The sequence below is a fragment of the Globicephala melas genome, chromosome 12 (genome assembly GCF_963455315.2).
Source record: "Globicephala melas chromosome 12, mGloMel1.2, whole genome shotgun sequence".
In the NCBI taxonomy this organism is placed as follows: Eukaryota; Metazoa; Chordata; class Mammalia; order Artiodactyla; family Delphinidae; genus Globicephala; species Globicephala melas.
The window spans coordinates 52,110,545-52,136,525 of NC_083325.1; the positions used below are offsets into that span (position 1 = coordinate 52,110,545).

The 25,981-nt window shown below is 48.2% G+C and overlaps 1 long non-coding RNA gene across 1 annotated transcript; it reads left to right on the top strand.

Annotated features, from left to right (window-relative positions):
- The first annotated feature begins 283 nt into the window (after positions 1-283).
- On the top strand, positions 284-9,448 carry LOC138842906 (uncharacterized). Its single transcript, XR_011377870.1, has 4 exons — positions 284-336; positions 1,831-1,935; positions 2,338-2,844; positions 9,337-9,448. It is a non-coding gene; the product is annotated as an uncharacterized lncRNA (long non-coding RNA).
- Positions 9,449-25,981: the final 16,533 nt, after the last annotated feature.

A 25,981-nucleotide genomic window follows, 5' to 3' on the forward strand; every position in this document is an offset into this window, starting at 1 on the left:
GGAATGTGCAGAGTTAGGTGGAGATGCTGCGGCCCCGGCCAGGCTGGAGGACCAGCACCCCTTCGGCGCATCCTTTCCTGTCTGCTCAGCCAAGCGGCCGCTCCTATTTCCTCAGCTGCACTTGGCAGGAGCAAGGGGTTCATGAGCCACTGTGTCCAGGGAAGCAGGGAAAGGGCACAGGAATAGAGAAGTAGAAGAGGCGTTTTACAACGGGTAGAGACATGAATAAAGTCAGTTAAAAAAATAGTCGTCTTTGCCAAGGGCACACTGGGAAGTCCTAGCCGCACAGGAATAGGAAGGGATTGGATGTCGGGAGCAAACAGCTGTGGGCCCTGGGTAAGTCACTCTTCTCTTGGACCTCTGCTTTTTTTGTTTGTTTGTTTGTTTGTTTTTGCGGTACGCGGGGCTCTCACTGTTGTGGCCTCTCCCGTTGCGGAGCAACAGGCTCCGGACGCGCAGGCTTAGCGGCCATGGCTCACGGGCCCAGCTGCTCCGCGGCATGTGGGATCTTCCCGGACTGGGGCACGAACCCGTGTCCCCTGCATCGGCAGGCGGACTCTCAACCACTGCGCCACCAGGGAAGCCCGGAAAAAAATTTTTAATTGAAGTAAAGTTGACCTACAACACTATGTTAGTCCCAGGTGCACAATGTAGTAATTCAATATTTCTATGCATAACAAAATGATCATGATGATAAATCTAGTTACCATCTGTCAACATACAAAGATATTACAATATCATTGACTATATTCCCCATGCTATAGATTTCGTCCCTGTGACTCAGTTATTTTATAACTGGAAGTTCGTACCTCTTAATCTCCCTCACCTATTTCATTCATTTCCCCCAATCCCTCTCCCCTCTGGCAACCACCTGTTTCTCCTCTGTATCTATGAATCTGTTTCTGTTTTGTTGTATTTGTTCATTTGTTTTTTAGATTCCACACATAAGTGAAGTCATACGGTATTTGTTTTTCTCTGTTTGACTTATTTCACTTAGCATAATACCCTCTAGGTCCACCCATGTTGTCACAAATGGCAATATTTCATTCTTTTTTATGACTGAGTAATATTCCAATGTATGTGCTGTGTGTGTGTGTGTATAGTAATATTCCAATATATTTGTATGTCTCTCTATATATCTCTCTCACATCCTTTTATGCTTGAGACCTCTTGAAAGCATCATCTTTGTGGGCGCTGAGGAGTAGAACACTGGGGTATGAGCTGTCTTGACTTGCAGGTCTCAGGCCTTGGAAGGATAGAGCAGAAGTGTTCGCTCACTGGTCGGGGAATGAGGTATGTGCTCCTGTGGCCTATATGTCTGTGCCGGGAAGTTCCCTTACCAATGGGTCCTGCTGCTTAGGAGGCTCTATTTTGAGCACTGTCTATATTAGTTTCCTAGAGCTGCTGTAATAAATGACCACAAACTTGGTGGCTTGAAATAACAGAAATTTATTTTCTCATAGTTCTGGAGGCTGGAAGTCTGAGAAGGCGTTGTCAGGGCCACCCTCCCTCCAGATGCTCTAGGGGAGAATCCTTCCTTGAGTCTTCTAGCTTCTGGTGGTGCCAGGTTTTTCCTGGCTTGTGGTTGAATAATGCCAACCTCTGCCTCCATCTTTGCACAGTCTCCTCTGTGTCTGTCTTTTCCTTGGTAGGACACTTGTTTTTAAATTTAGGGCCTATTTGCATAATCCAGGATAATTTCATCTCAATCACATCTACAAAGACCCTTTTTCCAAATGAAGTCACGTTCACAGCTTCTGAGAATTAGGACATGGAATATATTTTGGGGGCCGCCATTCAACCTACAATAGTGCTCCTCTACTTCTCCAGGTGATTGGAGGAAATGTGGACACCTGAGCTCCAGACAGCCTATCCAGAGGCTGGCCTGCCCACCACAAAGTGGTCCAGATTGAGGATATGAGCCAGCCGGTCAAGGTGATGGTTTCTGGAACAGGAATGGGGGAAACATGGAGAGGCTGAGCCAGCTAGCCACAGGGCCGGAAGGTGAAAGGGTGCCACAGATCGATGCCCAGGGCAAGCAGAAATTGTGAGGGAGCAGGTGTTGGAAGTAAATAGAAATAAAACAATCAGCAGAGAGGAGAATGGGGCAGACAGAGGGGGAAGAGGCACCATGAGGAAGACCTCGCAGCTCAGCGGTGAGACAGAGGAAGAGCTTCTGCCTCCAGGGACTGCTTTGGTTCCTGGCAGCCCTTCAGATGCAGGGCAAGGCCATATGTACCCTGAAAAAGAGAACTCATTCCTTGGGGCATTGGGGGATTTTTTTTTTCCTTAGGGCCACAAGAGCCTGAACAAGGACAGACATTCCTTGTCTTATAGGTGGAAGCTGAGGTCACTATGGAAGGCTCTTTGTGAAGATGTTATGAAACATTCCTCCTGTGCTTCTCAGCAACGTTACTTTACTGCTCTTCCCATCAAGAAGTGATTTTCTCTCTTCCCCTTGAATTCAAGCTTGGCAATATGGCTTATTTTGGCCGATGGGCCGTTTGCAAATGTGACGCAAGCAGAGGCTTGAAGCACACCTGTGCATGAGGTTTGCGCTCTCTCTATCTCTCTCTCTCTCTCTCTCTCTCTCTCTCTCTGGTTGTGGTTGGAACAGAGACCAGGACGTGAGTGAGCCTGAGCTTAGCCTGCTGAAGAGGCCACATGGAGAACCGAGGCACCCCAGCTTTAAGACTGCTGACTGCTGGATGCGTGTGTGAGGACATCTTAGCCCATCCAGCCCTAATCAAACCACCAGATGACAACAACTGCATGAGCGACCCCAGGCGAGACCACCGGCAGAACCACCAACCGAACCCAGACACATTGCTGACCGACAAAAACGTGAGCCAAGAACATGGTTGTTATTTTAAGCCACTAAATTTGGGGTGGTTTGCTGCAAAGCAGCAGATACCAATATAGTCCCCAAGTAGCCAAGCCTCCCGCACTCCCGAGCATAGAGTCAGGCCCTGGGGGCAGCCCCCTAGTGGCTCTCAGCAGCATGTGGCAAAAGCTGTGGTCTCCCATAATCGTCCTCCCCTTTTCTTTTTAGTCATGGAACTTTTTAGTAACAGCACAAGTCCACTCAACTAGAGGCTATCTTTTCCCGTCTTCCTTGCAAATAAGTGTGACCATGTTTTTCACCAGTGGAATGGAATGAAAGGGATGTGTGAAACTTCTATGTTACCACTTTTTTTTAAAATTGAAGTATAGTTGATTTACAATGTTGTGGTAATTTCTGCTGTACAGCAAAAGGATTCAGTTACACACATATATATGCATTCTTTTTTATATTATTTTCCATTAGGGGTTATCACAGGATATTGAATATAGTTCCTTGTGCTATACAGTAGAACCTTATTGTTTATCCATTCTATATATAATAGTTTGCATCTGCTAACCCCAAACTCCCACTCCGTCCCTCCCCCTCCCCACCTCCCCCTTGGGCAGCATTACTTCTTTAAAAAGAACTTGCTTGCCCTACAGTCCCTCTGTTTCCCCATTCCTTCAGGCTGGAATGCAGAGCTGGGGCCAGCAAGGGTGGACGAAGGCCTCTGGGGCAGGGCTACCCAAAGTGTGTGCCACTAACTGGCTGCTTGATATAGCCCGTGACGAGGTGAGCACAGAAATTAGGATCAAGTGTTGACAACTTTTTATAACAAATTGACAAATTAATGTTAGGTCTGTTGAATACAACAGTAAAAAAATAATGAGGTGTTAAAAAATGTGTTTAGGGTATTTTTTTTAAAGTTTTTTTTATTGTGTAGTGATTTATAGTAGATTGGGAAAAAAATCTGGCCCTTCCCCACAGAGAGTCTGAGAAGCATTGTTCTACAGGACAGCAAGTTAACAAGTCGCCCTGGATCTTAGAAGTGACCAGAACCCTGTCAGGACCCTCCCCTCAGCCTGTCATTTTCATTTCTCTCTGAATGTCACCTTTTGCCACAAGGCAGGGCACCTGGCAGCAAGGAGCTCCACAATCTAGCTTTTCAGCCTCAACCAAAAAGGAAAGAGACCATTTCTCCATAGCTCTGGTTAGGAAACTTTTGGGGACCAGACTGGTTGGGTCATCCACCTCACAGTGAACCCCTATGACAGGGAGGCAAGACCGTGTAAGGTGGCGGCTCCGACTGGACCACACACCTGCGTGTGGGGAGCAGCTCACAAAATGTGGGGAGAGGCGCTGCTGTTCCCAGGAGAAGGCAGGTGCCGGGCAGACAAGGAATGTGTCCACCACAGGAAGCTCCCAGCACTCCCCCTACTCTTTTCTCTTGTCTCCCAGCCTCCTAAACACGTTCCCAACAGGAACAGCCCTCCAGCTCCTACACTAGGAACAAAGGAGGCGGGAGGGGAGTGTGGGGGAGAGCAGAGGAAGCAGCACATACAAGTGTCCAGAGGGGAAAGAGAACAGCAACATTTGGTGAGTTGAACGCAGCTCAGAATGGCTGGGGGTGCAGGAAGATGTGAGGCTGGAAACCACATCCTGAAAGGGCTTGGTCAGTGGGGAGTCCCCAGCTGGCTGTAATTTAAATAGATGACCCTGGCTGCTGTATGGAGGATTGAAAGGGCATAAGGCTGGAGGCCGGGAGGCCAGTTAAGAGGCTGTTGGAGGGGCTACCCTGGTGGCACAGTGGTTGAGAGTCCGCCTGCCGATGCAGGGGACACGGGTTCGTGCCCCGGTCTGGGAAGATCCCACATGCCGCGGAGCGGCTGGGCCCGTGAGCCATGGCCGCTGAGCCTGCGCGTCCGGAGCCTGTGCTCCGCAACGGGAGAGGCGACAACAGTGAGAGGCCCGCGCACCACAAAAAAAAAAAAAAAAAAAAAGAGGCTGTTGGAGACATCCAAGAAACAGATGATGACGGCCTGAGGAGTAAGGTGGTGCAGAGGAACAAGACAAGTACATTCAAGAAACAGGAGGAAAAATGGACCGGATTTGTGGATGAGTTTGTTGCGGGGGACATGGGAGAGGCGGGAGTCCGGGATGACTCATGGGGATGCTGACGCCATTCATCAGGACAGAAAACACAGGTAGAGAAGTGGCGTGGGGAAACCAAGCTGGCTGGCTTTTGTCTCAGACATGCTGGGTTGGAGGTGCCAATGGGACATTCAGATTCTCTTTGCTTTTTGCTTAGACCATATCTGGAGGCTCTAAACTGGTTGCTCTCCCTTTCTAAGTTAAATTATCTGAGCAGGTTCATGTCCCAGGTGATATCACTGCCATGATCACAACCTTCAGTGGTTTCCTGCTTTCTCTAGACTGTCTTCTAAGCTCTTTATCCCGGCCCCTGAGGCCCCCTAAGATCTGATCCCTGCTTCCACCTCCTCCCTCAGAGGCTACACCACCTCTTCCTGGGCCTGTGTTCTGGCCACACCGAATCGCTCAATTCCCCCATTTATAGTCTGCATCCCCCATACCTTAGGTCACACAGTCCTCCCAGCCTGGAGTGCCCTCTCTCATGGATACATATGACTAATTCCACTCATCCTTCAAAGTCAAGTTCATATGGTACCTCCTGCATGAGGTGGTCCTTGATTTCTGAATTTCCGCAGCATCTTATCTAAACCCTTGTCACCTCTCTCTCATGTCCTATGTTCATTACATATGTAAGGCAGTAATTGACAGGCCTGGTACCAAAGTATGTGGGGTCACGGGTTATTTTTGTTTGTTTACGAAGCATCTGTTCTCCAGCTTCTGGTAACAGCATCCCAGTTTTCCTTTGGGAGCCACCCCCTCCCCTGCTCTCAGCCCTTGTGCTTCGGAGAGGGCTGACGGCTCCTGCCCTTGGCAAATGCCCAGGCCCTGATGAGCTAAGAATTAGCTCATTTCACTCTCTGACTACAGTGATTAGTTCAAGCCTGAACTCAATTCAATAGGGGCCCAGGCAGGACTTTTGTGGAAAAGGGCAGAGGGAGCCTTAGAAAGGGAAGTTAGGACGGGAGAGGAAGAGCTCCCTATCCTTGGGGTCTGGAACTGGAAGATGAGATTCTGGAACAATCTGCAGCCATTTTGCCTCCACCAAAGGAGCACTAGCTCAGGAATGGAGCCAATCAAAGGAGAATTGGGCTGAGAGGTGTTCTTGATGATGCTGTGCGCACACCAGGATCAAACCACCCTGGTACTTTTTTAGTTACTTTAGCCAACAAATTCCCTTTTATGCTTAAGCCAGTTTAAATCAGGTTTCTATTACTGGCAGACAAAATGATTTAACCACTATAAGATGCTCAAACCACTTGTATGAATCAATGAATGAATGAGTTGGTGACTAAAGTTCTATCCCCTCCTACTATAGGAATACTCCTTTGGGAATTGAATCTCACAGTGTTATTTGGGCAGATTTATTCAAGGAATTATCCAGTTAAAGCACCAAGTCTAGTTACAATCTATAGGTGCCTCCCTGTATGAGGCTGAGATAGCCTTAGCAGAAGGAGAAGCCAGGCATGTTTCTGTCCTCGAGGAGCCAGACACACATGCTTTCTGTAATGTATTTGCAGAATTAATGTACCTGTTTGTACTCCCTCCTCCCACCTGCTCCAGGAGGGCAGCAACTTTGGTTCACAGCTGTATCTGTAGCACCTAGAACAGTGCCTGGGACACAGTGAACTCTCAGCAAATGTTTGCTCTGATGAATGAGTGAAACGTCTGTTGAATGAATGAGAAAACAAATCAATATAGAGAGTCATGGAAACTGGACCCCAAAGAGGATACGGGAGTTTCCCAAGCCAGGCTACTAGAGTTGGGACTCATACCTGTCTACTGACTCTTTGCTAGGGGAAGGCTGAAAAAAGGGCCAAAGGGCCGTTCTGGGAAGAACTGTGGAGACACCAAGGAAACAATGACACGAGGATTCTGGGAACATAGCAGTGATATTAGCGACAGTAGCATACACTGTTGGTTTTTTTTTTTTTTTTTTTTTTTGCGGTACGTGGGCCTCTCACTGTTGTGGCCTCTCCCGTTGCGGAGCACAGGCTCCGGACGTGCAGGCGCAGTGGCCATGGCTCACGGGCCCAGTTGCTCCGCGGCATGTGGGATCTTCCCGGACCAGGGCACGAACCTGCGTCCCCTGCATTGGCAGGCGGACTCTCAACCACTGCGCCACCAGGGAAGCCCTACACTGTTGTTTTGTTTTTACACCTCTACTGAGATATAATTCACATACCATATAATCCACTTGAAGTGTACAATTCAACAGTTTTCACTATGTCCACAAAGTTCTGCAACCTTCACCACAATCAGTTTTAGAACATTTTACTCACCCTCAAAAGAAACACTGTTCCCATTAGTACTCATTCCCCATTTTCCTCCAAACCCCCGCAGTCCAAGGCAACTACTAGGCTACTTTCCCTCTCTATACATTTGCCTAATCATTATGTGGTCCTTGGTGATTGGCTGCTTGCAGTTAGCATAATATATTCAAGGTTCATCCATGTTGTAGCGTGAGTCAGTACTTCAATCCTTTTTATTGATGAATAATAGTCCACTCTATGGGTGTACCACATTTAATTTATTCATTTATCCGTTGACAGACATTTGGGTTGTTTCCATTTTGGGGATGTTGTGAATACTGCAGTTATGAACATTCATGTACCACTTGGTATGTGGACATGTGTTATCATTTCTCTTGAGTACTATACTGAAGTGGAATTTCTGGGTCATAAGGGAACTTCATGTTAAAAATTTGAGGCACTGCTGAACAGTTTTCTGAAGTGACTGCACCATTTTACATTCTCTCCAGCTGTATATGAGGGTTCCACACCTTTGCTAACACTTGTTTATCCACCTTTTTGATTATACCCTTCCTAGTGGGTATGAAGTAGTAGCTCATGTGGTTTAGTGGCTTTGACTTGCATTTCCCTAATACCTAAGGATACTGAGCGTCTTTTCATGCAGTCACTGTCCACTTGCATATCTTCTTTGGAGAAATGTCTGTTTTGATCCTTTGCCCGTTTTTATGTTGGGTTACTTTATCTTTTTTATTATTGAATTGTAAGAGTTCTTTATATATTCTGGATACAAGTCCCTTATCAGATATATGATTTGCACGTATTGTATCCCATTCTGTGGGTGGTCTTTTTATTTTCTTGTTCTTTTTTTGTTTTTTTTGCGGTACGCGGGCCTCTCACTGTTGTGGCCTCTCCCGTTGCGGAGCAACAGGCTCCGCACGCGCAGGCTCAGCGGCCATGGCTCACGGGCGCAGCTGCTCCGCGGCATGTGGGATCTTCCCGGACCGGGACACGAACCCATGTCCCCTGCATCGGCAGGTGGACTCTCAACCACTGCGCCACCAGGGAAGCCCCATTTTCTTGATGGTATCATTTGCAGCACAATTTTTAAAATGTTAGCATATTTTTTAAAATAGCTTTATTGAGGTATAATTTACGTATCATAAATTTCACCCATTTTAAGTACACAATTCAATGATTTTTAGTAAATTTACAGAGTTGTGCATCTCCATAACCATCATCATAATTTAGTGTTAGAACACTTCTATCACCCCCCAAAAAGCCCTTGGGCCATTTGCAGTTAATTGCTGTTAAACTGCCAACCCTAGCTATAGCCACTGTAGATTTGCCTGTTTTGGATATGTCAGTGTAAATGGAATCATGCAATATCTGTTCTTTTGTGTCTGGCTTCTTTCAATCAGCATAAAGGTTTTGAGGTTTATTCATGTTATAATGTGTGTCAGTAGCTCATTTCTTTTTAATTGCTGACTAGTATTCCATTGTTTACCCATTCATTAGTTGATGGACATTTGAGTTATTTCTAGTTTGGAGTTGTTGAATTATTTTCTTAGTGGTTGCTTTAAGGATTACCACAGTCATCTTAGCTTATCACAAGGTAGCAGAATATTTGACATTTTATTTGACAATTTGTCGGCATGAATTATTTAATAGTTTAATATGTAATAAGTAATTTTATTTAAATATTTAATATTTTAATATTTAATGTATAGTAATTTAAATGTCTAATTATTAATTTAATAGTTATTTAATACATAATTATTGCATTGTTAATTATTAAATTGATTGAATAAATATTTAATAAATAATAATTATTTAATATTTAGGCATTCGGCATGTGGTCTCCATTTGTATCCCTGCCCCAGGCCCCACACCTGCTGGGTGCACACCTGTCTCATATCTGTATGCATACATAACTGTATTCATACTATGAATTATATATTATGAATGCTACAAGTCCATATCCTGCTTTTTAAACTTAACATTTTGTTGTAGGCGTTTTTATTTACCATAAGACTCTATGAACTTCTTTTATAAAAGCTGCATTGCCGTACTTCCCTGGTGGTCCAGTAGTAAAGAATCCTTCTCCCAATGCAGGGGACACAGGTTCGATCCCTTGTTGGGGAACTAAGATCCCACATGCCGCGGGGGCAACAAAGGCCATGTGCCGCAAACTACAGAGCCCACGCTCTGGAGCCCGTGCGCCACAACTAGAGAGAAGCCCACACGCCACAGCGAAAGATCCCACATGCTGCAATGAAGATGCCACGTGTTGCAACTAAGACCCGACACGGCGAGAAATAAATAAATAAATAATTTTTTAAAAAAAAAGCTGCATTGTATTTCGTTGAGTGGATGGGGCAAGCTTTAGTTAAGCATTTCTCGCCTTTAGGACATTTAGGTCATTTTCAACTTTCAGCTTTTTGGGGTTTGTTTTTTTATTCTGCAGTGAGCATCTTCATGTACCTCTTTCCACATTTTAGAATCTTTGGCATAAGTCCCTAGTAGTAAGATTACTCTGTTGAAGAGAACAAATATTTTTATAGTTCTCAGTATCTATCACTATATTTTCTTTAAGAATTGTAAGGTGTAATTGTTATCACCCATGTATGAGCACTGGATGTTAGTTGAAATTTTTTTCTATTTAACTTTGTATTTCCTTGACGGTTAACTAGGTTGGATGTTTTTCTACACATCCGTTTACTAGTCATAATTTGTTTTACGTAAATTGCTTCTTCACGCTCCTTGCCTATTTGTATATAAGACCCTTTGTTTATTTTTAAACTATCAGTTTGTATGTGCTTTTTATGAAATATTCCCTCCTCAAAACTCTTTAGGAAGGAGGCAGAGTATATATAAATAAAAAGAGACATTTTATCTCCCTTATTTGCTGTCAGTATTTCTCCCCACTTGTCCCTTCTCAGTCTTTTTTTTTAAGTGCAGAAAAGGCAATTTTTCTGTAGTCAAACCTGCTAATCTTTCCTTTGCGATTTCATCGATGATTCCAAGTATAAAAAAGACACTCTCCCTCCAGAGATTTGTTGAATGTTTGTTTCTCTTCTAGTTATTCTAGATTTTTAAAAAAGTATGTAACTCTTTAATCCTGTAAAATTTCTCTGTAAAAACTCCTGCTGGCCTGAAGAAAGGGATGATCTCAAAGCACAAGTTTCTCAGACTCCGACAGTTTCGCTTCCTGGTTTCCTGGGCTGCCTCTGCCTGGGGCCATCTGTCTGGCGGGAAGGAGGGGATAAATCAGAATCAGCCCTTGTCTCTTGAGCTAAACCCACCTCCAAGGGAGCAGCACAGGGTGGTGGAAAAACAGGACTTGCAACCTGAGTTTGACCCCTGGCTGTGTGTGGACCCTCAGCCTCTCCTCTCTCTGCGAAATGAGGCAAAGGATGCCTGACTGACAGGGCAGCTGTGAGGATGATAGGAGATGAAGTTGAGAAAGTTCTAGAACACCACCTGGCCCATCATAGATCTCTGGGTCCTGCCTTTGCATTGATTTGGCTCTTGGGCCCCACCTCCTGCCCAAAGGTGACCTGGAGCTTCCCTCACCACAGAGCATGGGCAGGTCTACCAGAACAGTTACGAGTATTTACTTTCTTGGGGGAGAAAATTGAGGCTTAGAAGATCAAGTGGTAGTGTAGCAGATACTCTTGACTGCTCCAATGTACTGCGTCCTCCAGCATCACTGCACCTCAGCTCCTCAGCTTCCTCAGCTGTGAAATGCAGCTAATTGTCCTTATTGGTTTCTCCTGCTGCGGGGTTATTTGATGATCAAATGAAAGGTCCTGAAAAAGGCCACGGAAAAATCCAGAGGCAAGGTAGAGTCCCTGTGGGCCGCTCAGTCCACCCTCCTTCGGCTTGCACACAGACGAAGCCTTGTGTTAGTTCTGCAAGGCTCCCCGCCTCCTTGCCCCGCTCCCCAGGAAAACCACGCGGAGTCTCTGTGAAGGCCCCTTGTGCCCGCGGCTCACCAGGCAGGAAACCCGGGGCTTGGCTGAGGCCCCAGGAAGCAGAGCCCGGAGGTGGCTGCGCTCAGGCCCAGCTGTATTCAGCTTGGAGCAGCTTCTGAGGTCTCAGAGGGCCTGGGTGAGGAGGGCCCTCAGGGTCACCGGGGCCACCCCCATTTCACAGAGGTGGAAGTTGAGGCTCAGAGGGAGGAGTCACTTAGTGGCAGTGTCAGAACTTGGTTGGGGGGAATCCTGGCTCCCCAATCCAGCACCCTTTGCACTTGTCCTCTGCTGCGGCACTGGCCTCCTCGGGAAGGGCTCCTCCAACCCTTCTGGAAAATTCTGTATTATCTGATGACATCCGAGCAAAACCGCCTGATGTTGGGGGATCCGAGCACTCTGACAAGCACAGCGCAGTACTGAGAACAAGATGCCGCCACAGTCAGGAGGGAGTTTCCCGGGAATAGAATTTTCCAGGAAGGGAAAGAAGCATTTTGAGTAGGAGCTTGGCTTTATTGGAGCAGCTGCAAGAATAGGGGGGCAGTGGCTGGAGGAAGGCAAAGGTGGTGCGGAAATCTGGCACCCCCGCCCCGCGCTGTCAGTTTGGCATTTAAAAATAAAGTTGCTTTCTCTTTAAGCATTTTTTTTTTTTTTTTTTTTTTTTTTAGCAGAAGCCATATCATTCCCGCTGAGATGTGAGAGGCTAGCAATGGTTCTCAACCCCGGCTGCAAATTAGAATCTCCTGGGATATTTTTGAAATCCCAGTGCCCAGACCAACCCCCAAACCAATCATATGGGAGTCTCTGGGGTTGGGCCGGGGCATTAGTAGTTCTTAAAGCCCCCCAGGTGATTCTGGTGAGCAGCCAAGGTTGGAAACCACCGGCCCCTGCATTACTTTGCCAGCTGATTTGTGAATCTAAAGTATATAAGCACGTGAGGCCTATGGGGAATTCTGTTTACCATGCACGCCTGTGGGGCCTTCTTCACAGGGAGACCGTGGGGAGAGATTTCACGCCTCTTCCCCATCGCCACCCCCAGTCCCATCTTCCTTCCTGTCAGGGTCCTTCCCGAGGCCTACCCCTCTAAGAGGCTGTCCCAAATCAGCCTTCTGTATTTCCTCCAAATTCCTACGGAGTCATACCGTGCTGCTGATTTGATTAGGGATCCACGGCCAGCCTCGAATCTTCCCTGCGGCTGGGACGTGATGTGGGCTGTTATTTCTGTCTTCAGTCCTGTGCCTATTCGCTGCTCAACTAGAAGGTAAGCTCTCTGAAAGCAAGACCCCCACACTCTCCCTCCCTGGAGTCCTGTGCTGCTCGGGAGGCTGCAATTACGACCTGTTGTCAGGAGCTGAATGAATCCACTGGGTCCACTTGGATCACACTCGACACATTTAATTCTGACAATGGCTCTGAGAAATTGGGACGGTGTTATTAGTATTTTCCTCTCCATTTTATGCTGAGGAAAATGCAGGTCAGTGAAGTAAATAGTTTGTATAAGTCACAGATGGAGGAAGGTCCACCGGGCTTCTTTTCTGACACACTGTTAGGGTTCTGCTAATAGTAGGGGTGGCCCCAGAGCAGGCAGGACCTGGCTGGGGGCGAAGCCTAGAGACCTCTCTCCTCTGCAGAAGGCCTGACTGGCCAGTGGGAGAGGTCTTCTGTGAAGGGCTGTCTGGTCTGCAATTCCTCAGGTTTCGGGAGGGGCTGAAACGGGATGTTGCAATGGAACTGTCTGCTGAGATCTGAAGATGATAGGTATGAGTTCCCAGAGTCACTGCAGCAAAATGCAAGTTAAAAAGAGATATTTTAAAACTTTACAAATCTTACAGCTCTTCTTGTGGTTGAGGCTCAGTTTCTTGGAGATTAACGAGGAGAATTTGGGGGAAATGATTTGTTTATTGAATCCCACGTTCCTCGCGTTTCAGGGAAGAGGAGTGGAAGGTGCCTGTCTCTCATATCAACCGATAAGAGGGCTTTGTCAGAGCTTCTCAGGGAGGTGAGGATGGGATCCCTGCATGATGGGGTCAGCGGACTGACACTTGACTTGCACCTGAGAAACCTGAAGGGCTAGAGGTAGTTAGCCAGCATAGACGAGCTGAAGGAGAGGCGGCTGAGTTGAGATTAGCCTAAAGTCCCCGAGTCTTCTGGGAGAAAGGATGCATGGATGTATCCCATGGGACAGAGCAGAGAGGGCTGAATTGCGCTCCCCCCTCCCCGCCTCAAAAAAAGATATATTCAAGACCTAAACCCCAGTGCCTGTGAATGTGACCTTATTTAGAAACAGGGTCTTTGGAGATGTAATCAAGTTAAGACAAAGTCATGATGGAGTAGGGCAGGCCCTAAATCCAATGACCTTATGATCCTTATAAAGAGAGTGAGACTTTGAGACACAGAGATACAAGGACACAGGGGACGGGGAGACGGCCATGTCCTCGTGGAGGCAGAGATTGGAGGGATGCAGCTACCAGCCACGGAATGCCGGCAACCAACAGAAGCTGGGAAGAGGCAAGGAAGGATTCTTGCCTATGGGCCTCTGCCCCTCGTCTCACTCTGGACTCTAACCCCGGTATTTAGGGTGGTTGAGCACCTCAGGGAGCCTTTCCTGGTCCTCTCAGCCCTCCTCTGTGCATCACAGTTCCCTCTGGCCCTGCGTTGTGGCTATCTGGTTACTGACCATCTTTCCTACTGGAGAGCCGGTGTGCTTTGTCTCTGCGGCTTGGTTCAGTTGAGTGCAGTTTTCTGGGGTCACAGAACACAGGGCTCAGCAAACTTTTCTTAAAAATCCAGATGGTAAATACTTTCAGGTTTGCAATGCCGTATGGTCTCTGTTGAAATGATCCAACTCTACTGTTATGGTGTGGAGGCAGCCATAGACCAGACGTGAACAGATGAGTGTCCTGGGTCCAATAAAGCTTTATTTACAAAAACAAGCCACTGGCCAGAGGGCTGTGGTCGCCAACCCCGGACCTAGTGTTTCTCATGGATGAAATCGCACATGAGCAAAAGTGAAACTTGCATTACACTCACGTTGTTCCCTCATATCCCAGTCGTATGGGAACAGATTTGTATTTTCAAAACAAACATTATGGCAGAAGTGACTGAACTTTATAGGGTTGTTGTGAGGGGAAAGTGAACTGGTGCCTATAGGGGCCTGAGTCACTGGCCAGTCCATAGTCAATCGATGTTAGTGATTATTATTAGCTAAGGTAGAGGGTTGTTGCCAGGATTGCAGTTGCTTATGGCTGTAATTTACTGGGAACCATGCTTGGAACTTGGTAATTTTTAAACAAAAGCAACTACCATTTTCATCAAATCTAAGACATACTTTTTTTTATTGTGGTAAAATACACATAACATAAACCTTATCATTTTAATCCTTTAAAAATGCACCCATCCACTGGCATTTAGTCCATTCACAACATATGCAGCCGTCATCATTATCTATCTCTAGAACATTTTCATCACCCTGAAAGGAAACCCCATACAGAGTAAGCATCATTCCTCATTTCTCCCTCTTCCAGGCTCTGGAAGATATACATTTCCCCCCCTACATCTTCACATCTCTGAGTTGGAGCTGTGCTTACAATCAAAAGCATCTTATGATCACTGTTTCTTAGGTGGCAGCCCCACATCATTGTCACTGCTTGCATGAGCATGAACTTGGCCAACATTCTTCAGTAGAGTTTTGTGCATTCTTAAAATTTTATTTCTTGAGTTTAACTGCCATTCAAACTGCCTTCAAGAATGCTATGATTCAGCAAAGGAATAAAAAGTTAAGTAGGAGGAAAGACACAAAACAGAGTGGCAGGGCATAAATTTGATATTAATGAAACAAATATTCATCATCAGAGGAATCACCGTTCTGTGCTTCTTCCGAAGCAACAACCAAGTGCTTTATGGGACAGGAAAGGCAGATACAAATAGATGAAGCTGTGTTATATTTTGTTAATGAGGTATGTCTAAAAAGATGGCTTATCACATTTGAAGCAAGGCAACTGAGGGCTGAAGATGTTATGAAGTTCCTTGGCATAGATAATAAAGAAATTTCAAAGTAATGGGAGATTAGTGCAACTGGTTCATGGGTCACGTGGGACAATTATTAAGGCATCCTGTCTCAGTTTAATGGCAGTATTATTTTTCTTGATGGTACAAGCAGTGTGTCTTACAAATGATGGTATCTTAAAATGGTGATTCAGTTTTATCATCATCACATTGCATTGTTATTTTCATTTACTTGTATGTTTTACATAAACAGAAACAGACTCACAGACTTAGAGAATGAACTTATGCTTACCAGAGGGGAAGGGTGGGGGGAAGGGATAGTTAGGGAGGTTGAGATTGACATGTACACGCTGCTATTTTTAATATAGATAACTAAAAAGGACCTACTGTGTAGCACAGGGAACTCTGCTCAATATTATGTAACAATCTAAATGGAAAAAGAATCTGAAAAAGAATAGATACATGTATGTGTATAACTGAATCACTTTGCTGTATACCTGAAACTAACACAACATTGTTAATCAACTATACTCCAATATAAAATTAAAAGTTAAAAAAAAAATCCTGTCTTGTCCTGTGCTCGAAAAGAAAACTCGTTGGTGGTTGTTTTGTACCAACAAGTAGGACTGTGTTTGGCTAAAGTGATAGAACACCCAAAATAATGATGGCTTAAACAAGATGGAAGCTGATTAACCCTGTAGATAAACAGTGTGGAAGTAGATATCCCAGGGACTGTAGTGCAGCTCCATGATCATCAGGGTCTTAGATTCCTTTGGTCATGTTGCTTTGCCATCCTCAAACATGGCATCCACCTTATGGCCCAAAACGGCTGCTCGAGCTCCAGCCATCATGTTCACATTTCAGCCTGCAGGAGGTAGGAAAGGAGGGAAGAAAAAGGGCATCTCTCCTTTTATGAATACTTCCCCAGGGTCATAAAGGACACCCTGCTTATATCTATTGGCTAGAATCTGACTACATCTAACCATATGGAGACTGGGAAATACAGGCTTTCATCTAGGCAGCCATGTACCCCACTAAAGTTCAGGGGTTCCATTACTGAGGAAGAAGGGGAAAATGAATGTTGAGGGACAAGGAGCAGGCTCTGCCACACTTATTAACCTCCATGGTGCTGATTACAAGTGCAACATAGGGTTCCAGGAAGGCTTGTTCTGTGACGGTAACGGAAGATTTTCAGGTGGAGTTGGGCAGGAGCTGGGCTGTGAAAGGTGAGTATGATTAAATGATCAGAAAGGATGGGCAGGAGCATTTCCGGCAGAGGAATGACCAAACAAAGGCCCAAAGGCAGGAACGTACTAGGTGTGCCTGTAGGTTAATAGAGTTGTCTTGGCCAGAAGGGGCTTTGTGTTGGAGCCTGGCTAGTTAGCTGGGTCACAGCCCTGGGAGCAGGGGTCAACCCTGTGTTGACTATGTAATCAGCAGGGGGTCACTTAACCCCCAGAGTCTGGTTTCCTCCTCTGTAATTCACACACAGAGTCGATCCTGTTATGAGAACTCAGTGAAATGCAGCAGGAGGAAGCCCTTTGTAAACTGTAGGTTCCTGAACACTTTAGATGTTCAGAAAACAACAGCCGCTGTCATCATGACATGGGCCCAGGCTTGGACAGGGAGGGGCAGGAATCTGCACTCCACCCTCCAGGGGGCTCCCCACTTGTGATGCCCTTGTGCGGATGGGGGATGCGGGTGGTGAGTGGGGACATGTGGGCAGACAGGAGGACAGGAGCCTTTGGTGGGGCACGGACAAGGCACAGATGCTCCCAGGATGCAAGACAGTGATGGGTGAATGGCAGGGGTGGGGTGGGGCTGCACTGCCCTAGGGCCTTTTCCCTTTTCTCTCCCTCACAAAAGGAGCAGAGTGGGTCAATATCCCGTGCTGACCCGGGAGCTAGTCCTGGGCCTCCCATGCCCACTGTAGTCAAGGCAGAGAGATTTCCAGGCTCCTGGGTTGGAGGCCAGCCCTGGGGTCAGGGGCCTCATTCACATCCCTAAAGGAGCACCTGTGGCAGAAGCCAGAGGCTACAAACACCGAGGTGAGGGTGGAGAACGCAGGGTGGGGTTGGCCTTGGTCCAGGTAGGTCCTGGAGATCTGACCAGGCTGCTGCCTCCCGATAGAGGGCTCACCAGGATAGAGCAGTGTCTTAGTCGGCTCTGACTGCCATAGCAAAATACTGTAGACTAGTAGCACCAACAGACATTTATTTCTCACAGTTCTGGAGGCTGGGAAGTCCCAGATTCAGATGCTGGCTGATTCCATTCCTGGTGAGGGCTATCTCCCTGGCTTGCAGACAGCTATCTTCTTGCTGTATCCTCACGTGGCAGAGAGAAAGAGCTCTGGTCGCCCTTCCTCTTCTTGTAAGGGCACTAGTCCCATCATAGGGGCCCACCCACATGACCCCACCTAAGCCTACTGACCTCCCAAAGGTACCCCCTCCAAATACTGTGGCAATGGGGTTAGGGCTTCAATATATGAATTTGGAGGGAACACAAATATTCAGTCTATAATGGACACCTAACTCCACTTGGAACTTGGAAACATGGCCTGGCTCCTGTGGAGTCCTGTTCTGTCCCTATACTTACCTGTGCCCTCAGGGTATGCATCGTGGCTGACATGTTTCTGCTCTAGCCCGATAAGGAGCCGTCAGGTAGGAGCTGCACTGGAGCTGGTGTCTCGGGCTGGTGCACAAGGTTGTTCCTCCAGCACAGGCGGTCCAGGAAGAAGTGAGGGAAAGCCGTAGCGGGGAGGTGGGCAGGCCCTGTAGCCAAATTCTAAGGCCATCAGGGTTTCATTGCACTGAAGAAAACCAACTGGTGCCCCTTCTTCCATTTTTTCTTTTTTTTCATAAGATTGCTGCAAAGTGGGTTATAAAGCCCATAGCAATGAATGCAGATGGGACGGCTGGGGAAGGGAAGGAGGGTCAGAGAAATGGTCAGAGGGAGACAGAACAGGACAGAGAGACACTGTGGGAGAGACAGCAGAGAACATTGTGAAGCCATCGGGAGAGATGGGGACAGGCAAAGACAGAGGAGAACAGGGAGCCAGAGACAGAGAGAAAACAGGGACAAAGTGACAAAGGTCCAGAGACACACATATGGGAGATGGGGTCAGTTAGCGGATACAGAGAGCACCTAAGGCAGGTGAGCTGGGGCGGGAGAAAAGCCTGAAGGAGGAAGGGGCCTGGGGGTGGGTGGCAGACAGAGGGGTCCTTCTCAGCCCTCACCCACCCCGTCCAGCACTGTGTAGCTCATTGGGCATCAGGGTGCCCCCTCAGTCTCACCAGGCTGCCCTCTCTCCTCTGGTCCAAGCCCTCACCTCCGAATGAGGAGGTCAGGCCTAGAGGGGGAGGTTTTAGGACCCTGGGGTCTGAGCTGACAGGGTGGCTGTTCTGATGGGTCGAGTGTGGCCAGGCCTAGAGGCTGGGGGTAGGGATATGACCTGGGAAGCCCCTCTTAGCCCCTGGGCCCACGGGACAACCGAGGGCCGTCACCAGCACTCTACGTTACTCCTTTCTCAGTCACCGTGTTGCTGTTGAGAGCAAGAGGAAGTCAAGACCCAGGGTTGACGGGGGTGGGGGGGGGAAGGGGGGGCGCAGGCGGGGAGGTGAAGAGAGAGAAAATCACACATTTGCATCATCGGCTGTGAGTCGCCTTCCTTTCCGGAGAGTGTGGTCTTCCTGAACCGTATGGCTGTGAGTCATGCTTGTCCCCAGAGCAGGTCCATGGCCAGACCCTTCCCTGACAACACATCCCCACAGGCCAGGCCTCAGTCTGACCTGGGCCGGGCGTGAGGAGGCAGCTTTCCTAGAACTGAGTTTCTAGTAGCTTCTCCCAGAACCCACTGGAGAGCCCCAGACTATAGGAGTTTGGTTCAGGACCCAAGACCAGGCTTGGCCAGAAGTGAACTGCAGGGCAGGGGCCAGCCTGTGTGTGTGGGGAGATGGCTGTCAGGGGATCACAGAGACCAGGCAGGAAAACCCACCCAGGGAGCCAGAGGGTGTGGAGAGAAGGGAAGCAACAGATCATTCCCAGGCAGGAGAAGGGTAGGGCCTGTCTCCCTCACTCTGCCCTGGGCTCCCCCAACAAAACGTCCTCAGAAAGGTTGGTGTCCAGAACAAGGCCCTGGCCAGTGGCTCTGAGGTGTCATGAGGGACATCATGGAAACTGCTGGCAGCATCTCCTGGGAAAGGATCTCTTAAGAAGGGTGAAGATAAAGGTGTTATTCTTCATAAATGAAGATGAGAGGAGCCAAACTGCAGTTGAGATTGGCTGGTCAACCCTCTCAGTGCACAGAGAGGGGCAGCAACTTGCCCGAGGCCACACAGCCAGACTCATCTTTACACACCCTGTTCACTATTCTTCCACCTCCTCACGGTGTCCTGCGTCTAACTTGCCTGCACCTTTCAGGTCTTTTACTCAGTGGCGCACACAACAGCCCTGAGATGTAGGTAGGATTATTCCCATTTTACCAGTAGGGAAACTGAGGCCTGGTGAGTGACTTGTCCAAAGTCCCAAGGCTCATTCAGGGATCAGAACTGAGAGTGCCCTGGACTCCCAGCTCAGTGCTCTTTCCCCCTCTGTTGTAAGAAGGCAACTTATGTTCCAAGGTCAGGGGGAGGGGGGCAGCCTGTGTCACACTGACCACTAGGCTTCCCACCCCACCTTCTTGCCTCAAGCAAGGAAGTCCTGTGTTGGTGGAGAAGGCAAGCCCACACTCTGCGTCCCTGACCAAATGGGTCCATCCCAGTCTAAGAGGTTCATTTCTTTGATGGAGCCTTGTTTCCCAGGGACTTCTCTTTTTAATCTATCCACGTTCCTCACCCTCGGCCCCGGCCACCCCAGTTCCTCAGTGTGGGTGAGTGTGTCAGCCACTAATCTGGGCATGAGGCTTTGGGGCAGCCACAGCACAGTGACACACGCTCTGATGTGGGATGAGAATATTTTAAATCTGAGTTATCCTTCAGAGTCGGGAACATGTGGTTTCCAGAACCAGGAGGGCACTGGTTTCCCAAAGAGGGGGAGGGGAAGTGAGGAGAAAGTGATGAAAGGGTGGGGAGGTGGTGGGGAGGGACAAGACCAACCTAGCACAACGCCCAACCTACTAAGGGTTGGCCTGGGAAGGATGCTGCCTGCAGACAAGCAGGTCAACCCCTCCTAGACCCTGGAAGCCTCTCCTTCTTGTCCTCTGGGGACCCCTGCTCCCAGCACGCTTCCTGCAGCCTCAGCAACATGTTTCTATTTTTTACCCATCTCCCTGGTGCAGCTCATTCCACCGCACCAGAGTGAGCCTGTGGGCCAAATGCCTCCCCTCGCTCTGTCAAGAGAGAGTGTGTGGGAGGGAAGGGGGGTCACATTTTCCTCGGCCCCAGTGCCCCGGGCAGGGTGGAGGCTGGGGACACAGGACAGCAGAGCCCCGAAATCATCAAGCCATTGCAAACCTACCAGTCTGGATTTGGTCCAGCATGCATGCCAGCCATTCCCTGCACGTGGCCAGCTGGGCCAGGCCCCTGGAACAAGGAGCAACTCCCGGAACCCTGCCCAGCTCGAGAAGGAGGGGCACCCAGAGGAGTGGCCACAGGGTGGCCCATGAGCAGCCAGAGGGAGAGAGAGCGACAGCATGGCTGGCTGCCCTCTCCTGTGATACAGGCTCCAGTTTTTGTGGAAGAGACAGATGGAGATCCCTTCAGTTCTGAGGCATGGGAAAATGAAGCGGGCTCTGCCTCCAGGGGTTCCAGGCTGGGCTGGAGAGCATGAATGAAAGTCAGTGGCTTTGAGGGAAACGCTCCCGTGCCAACGACCCTCTTCCCAGGAAGCTATCTGATTGGCCAGCTAGCCACCATCTCCTGTAGGGTCACATACTGGGCAGAATCTCTGAGCAAACCGTCAGAGGGGAGTCCAGCCTCCCTCCCACCAGCCTCTGTGGTTGCCTTTGGCTGGGGTCCCACCCCCTGGTCTAATCCACTGGAGCAGGTCAAGGAGGTAGGTTTGCTGAGCACATGGAATGAACCATAACACCTTTATGCAGAAAGAACTATCTGGGGCTACTTTGTTCCAAGGGGCTCCGGGAGAGGCAGGTACTTACAGCAGCCTGGGGGATACAGGGTCCCAACACTCATGGAGTTAAAGGTCAGTGGGAAAGAGTAGAAGTAAGCCATGATGACAGTCAAAAGTGACACATCTGTCAGTAGGGGAGGACAGAGTGTTCGGGGTGCTCGTGGGGACCCTCACTCAGTACTGGGGTCAGGGAAGCGCTTCAGAGAACAAGGACACCTGAGATGATGCCTGGAGGGTGGTAGTTAAGTGAGGGGGGTGAGTTTAGGGAAGAGCCTTCCGGGTTGTGGAGGCAACAGGGGCCCAAGTCCTTGAGGCAAGAGTAATGATGGTGCTTTCTAGAAAAGACTCCCCAAGCAGGTGGTGGAGAGGTAGGGGTACACAGAGATAAGCAGAAGCCACTCGCAAAAGGCCTGCATGTCTTCTATTTTTATACCTATCTTGAGTCTTCAGCCAGAGTTTTTCTCAGCCTCCAACTCCAGCAGGAAACCCAGTGGGAAATAGTTACTTCCTGCCCTTAGAGAGGAGAAGACAAAACCCCAGCAGTTCCTGCTTCACTCCAGAATGTCAAAGTTGACCCCTGTGATTGTGGTGGTGTAGAGGATGGATGACTTTCTCTTTTAAAAACAGTGCTTATTGCTTTTCTACTTATAAAGGTATATGTGTTCCATAGAGAAAACTATAAAGGAAAATGAGATCACATATAATCCCTTCACGTGGAGCCATTGACACCAATATTTTGTGTTTGTCCTTCTGTCTTCCTTCTAGTTGTTACATAGTTGAGGTAAAACTATACATACAATTTTATTCCCTGCCTTGTTCCCTTAACATAAATATGTTCCTACATCGTTAAAAAGTTCCTTTTTAACCTCCCTACTAACTTTGTGTGTGAATGACTTCCTAACTTTACTGTACGTTTGCCTTTACTGGTGAGTTTTTCACTTTGTACTTTTCTTGTTTCTAGTTGTGGCCTTTTCTTTTTTGCCTAGAGAAGTTCTTTAGCATGTGCTGTAAAGCTGGTTTGGTGGTGCTGAATTCTTTTAGCTTTTGCTTGTCTGTAAAGCTTTTGATTTCCATTTTCATTTAGATTAAATCTGAACGAGAGCCTTGATGGGTAGAGTATTCTTGGTTGTAGGTTTTTCCCTTTCATCACTTTAAATATATCATGCCACTCCCTCCTGGCCTGCAGAGTTTCTCCTGAAAAATCAGCTGACAGCCTTATGGGAGTTCCCTTGTATGTTATTTGTTACTTTTCCTTTGTTGCTTTAATATTCTCTGTTTATCTTTAATTTTTGTCATTTTGATTACAGTGTGTATTGCTGTGTTCCTCTTTGGGTTAATCCTATATGGGACTCTGCGCTTCCTGTTTCCTTTCCCAGGTTAGGGAAGTTTCCAACTATTAGTTCTTCAAATATGTTCTCATGCCCTTTCTCTCTCTCTCTTCTCCTTTTGGAACCCCTGTAATGTGAACATCAGTGTGATTGATGTTGTCCCAGAGGTCTCTTAACCCATCCTCATTTCTTTTCGTTCTTTTTTCTTTTTTCTGTTCATTGGCAATGATTTCCACTATTCTGTCTTCCAGTTCACTGATCCAGTCTTCCATATCATTTAGTCTACTATGGATTCCTTCTAGTGTGTTTTTCAATTCAATTATTGTATTCTTCATCCCTGTTTGGTTGTTCTTTATATTTTCTAACTCTTTGTAAAAACTTCTAACTTCTTGCTCTGTGCCTCCCTTTTCCCCTCGAGTTCTTTGATCATCTTTACAATCATTACTCTGAACTCTTCCTTGGGTAGATTGCCTCTCTCCACTTCACTTAGTTCTTCTGAGGTTTCATCGTGTTCCTTCATCTGGAACATATTCCTCTGCTGCCTCATTTTGTCGAAGTTGCTATTTGTATTTTTATGTCTGTGGTAGGTTTGTTATGTTTCTCAACCTTGGAGAAGCAGCACTCTGTAGGAGACATCCTATGTGTCTCAGCAATGCACTCCCCTCTTGTCACCCAAGGTATATGCTCTTGGGGTTCCCCCTAAGAAGGCTGCATGGGTCCTTCTCTTGTGGCGGGCTGACCATGTGGGTGGTCTGCTAGGCTTGGTTGGCCTCTAGTCTGGTTAGTTGCCAGGCCCTGCCTTGTGTGGGTGCTGCTGGCTGCTATTCAGTGGGACCTGGTCACAAGGTAGCTGGTTGCAGAACCCTAGGGGGCCTGAGGCTAGTGCTAGCCCACTGGTGGGTGGAGTCAGGGTCCCAAAGATTCTGGGGCTGTTGCCCACCACTGGCAGGTGAAGCGAGATCCTGGGGTTAATGCCAGCCTACCGGCAGGCAGAGCTGATCCCTGGAGCCTGGCTGCAGGGCCCAGGGATCCTAGAGCCCGTTTCAGATGATTGATGGTGGTGGGGCCGGTTCCTGACACAACTGGGTATGCGATCTGGGGTGTCCTGAAGGTTGTGTTGGCCTGATAGTGGGCACGGTTGGGGCCCAGCTGATCCCAGGACAGGGCCTGGCCTGTGTTGGTGGACTCATTCCATAGGCTGCTGGATCATAGCTCTCTTGCTTCTGGTATCTTGCCCCCTGGGGGGTGAGCCTGGTCTAGAGGCTGTGTGGGCTTCCTTGTGGGAGGGGCCAGTGCCTGCCCACTGGTGGGTGGAGCTGGGTTTTGGCCCTCTGGTGGACAGGGCCATGTCTAGGGGAGGTGTCTAGGGGCGGCTGTGGGCTCGGGGAGCCTTTTGTTTTTAAGTTTTTATTTTATATTGGAGTATAGTTGATTTACAATGTGTTAGTTGCAGGTGTACAGCAAAGAGATTCAGTTATACATATGTCTATTGTTTTTCAGATTCTTTTCATATAGGCTATTACAGAGTATTGAGTAGAGTTCCCTGCGCTGTACAGTAGGTCCTTGTTGTTTATCTTTTTCATACATAGTAGTATGTATCTGCTAATCCCAAACTCTTAATTTATTCCCCCCGCCGACCTTTCCCCTTTGGTAACCATAAGTTTGTTTTCTAAGTCTGTGAGCCTGTTTCTGTTTCGTAAATAAGTTCATTTGTATCATTTTTTAGATTCCACATATAAGTGATACCATATGATGTTTGTCTTTGAATTGCTTCAGTTAGTATGGCTGTCTTCAGGCAGCCTGTCTGCTGATGGGTGGGGCTCTGGCCCCGCCCAGTTACTTGTTTGGCCTGAGGCTCCCAGCACTGGCACCTGCAGGCTGCTGGGCGGGGCCAGGTCAGGGCGCTAACGAGCGAGGAGGAGGAGCCTCCGCAATGGCGCCCGCCAGCCGGGGCTTCGTGCAGTAGAAGGAGCTCTCCTGTATGTGCTGCAGCTGCCCTCCGCCTCTCCAGGAGACTCTCCAAGGCCAGCAGGTAGGCCTCGCTCAGGCTCCTATCAAATGACTGCTTTTGTCCCGGTGCCGGTGAATGTGACATTTGGTGTGTGCCTTTTAAAAGTGAAGTCTCCATTTTCCCCAGTCCTGTGGGGCTCCTGCTGTCAAGCCCCACTGGCCTTCAAAGCCAAACGCTCTGGGGACTTGTCTTCCTGGTGCCGGACCCCCGGGCTGGGGAGCCCAACGTGGGGCTCAGAACTCTCATTCCTGTGGAAGAACTGTTGCAGGAGAGGGAAATGTCACATCCTGGGGCCCGCAGGAGTCCTTAGGCTGGACCGCCAAGTGACGGTCCTTGGCTTCACGAAGGAAAGAAGTCAAGAGCGAGCCAGAGAAAAGCAAAAGCCAGTTTATTTAGAGGGATACACATTCCATAGGCAGAATGTGGACTGGCTCAGAAAGTGAGAGTGGCCCCAGGGCATGGGAGGGGTCGTCGTTTTTTTTTATGGGCTGGCTAATTTCATACTAGTGGGAGGAATATTCTTGTTATTTCAGGGAAAGGTGGAGATTTCCCAGGAATTGGGCCACTGCCCATTTTGTGACCTTTTATGGTTCATCTCAGAACTGTCGTGGCATAAGGGGGAGTGATTTTTAGTATTGCAGTAAAGGTATAATGAGCTAAATTAGGTCAATGACCGGACTGTTCTCATAGCACCTTGGTTTCAGCTGGTTCCAATCGGTCTTTATTGAATCCCAACAGCTGCGCCCCTCTTCATTTATCTAGCGTTTGTGTCCTGCCGCTTTCCCTCCTGTCTCATTTCCCTCTCAGAGATTTTACTCCCATATTCTTGTGGGAAGCAGAAGGGCGATGGGTCGTCTTCTGTAGCTGCTTCAGGGCTGGGCAGGGGTGTTGACCCTGCCTGTCAGGGAGTAAAAATCTCTGGATGCCTGGTCTAGGGCCCCAGGGACAGGACAGCTTCTTGTTTGAAGTCAGAAGGTGGTATGGGTTGGAATCCCTGCACAGCCATCATTTTTTAAATTAAAAAAATTTTTTTTTTGCGGTACGCGGGCCTCTCACTGTTGTGGCCTCTCCCGTTGCGGAGCACAGGCTCCAGACGCGCAGGCTCAGCGGCCATGGCTCACGGGCCCAGCCACTCCGTGGCATGTGGGATCTTCCCGGACCAGGGCATGAACCCGTGTCCCCTGCATTGGCAGGCGGGCTCTCAACCACTGCGCCACCAGGGAAGCCCAACACAGCCATCATTTTGATGTGGAACTGTTGTAACCTGGAAGACATGAACTTTACCAAGAGGTTAAAGAGGCAGGGTCCAAAGAGGAGGAGTAGGAATATGGTCGTTACTGGGCCCAGGAGGGACGGAACCAAGTAAGGCTAGGGAA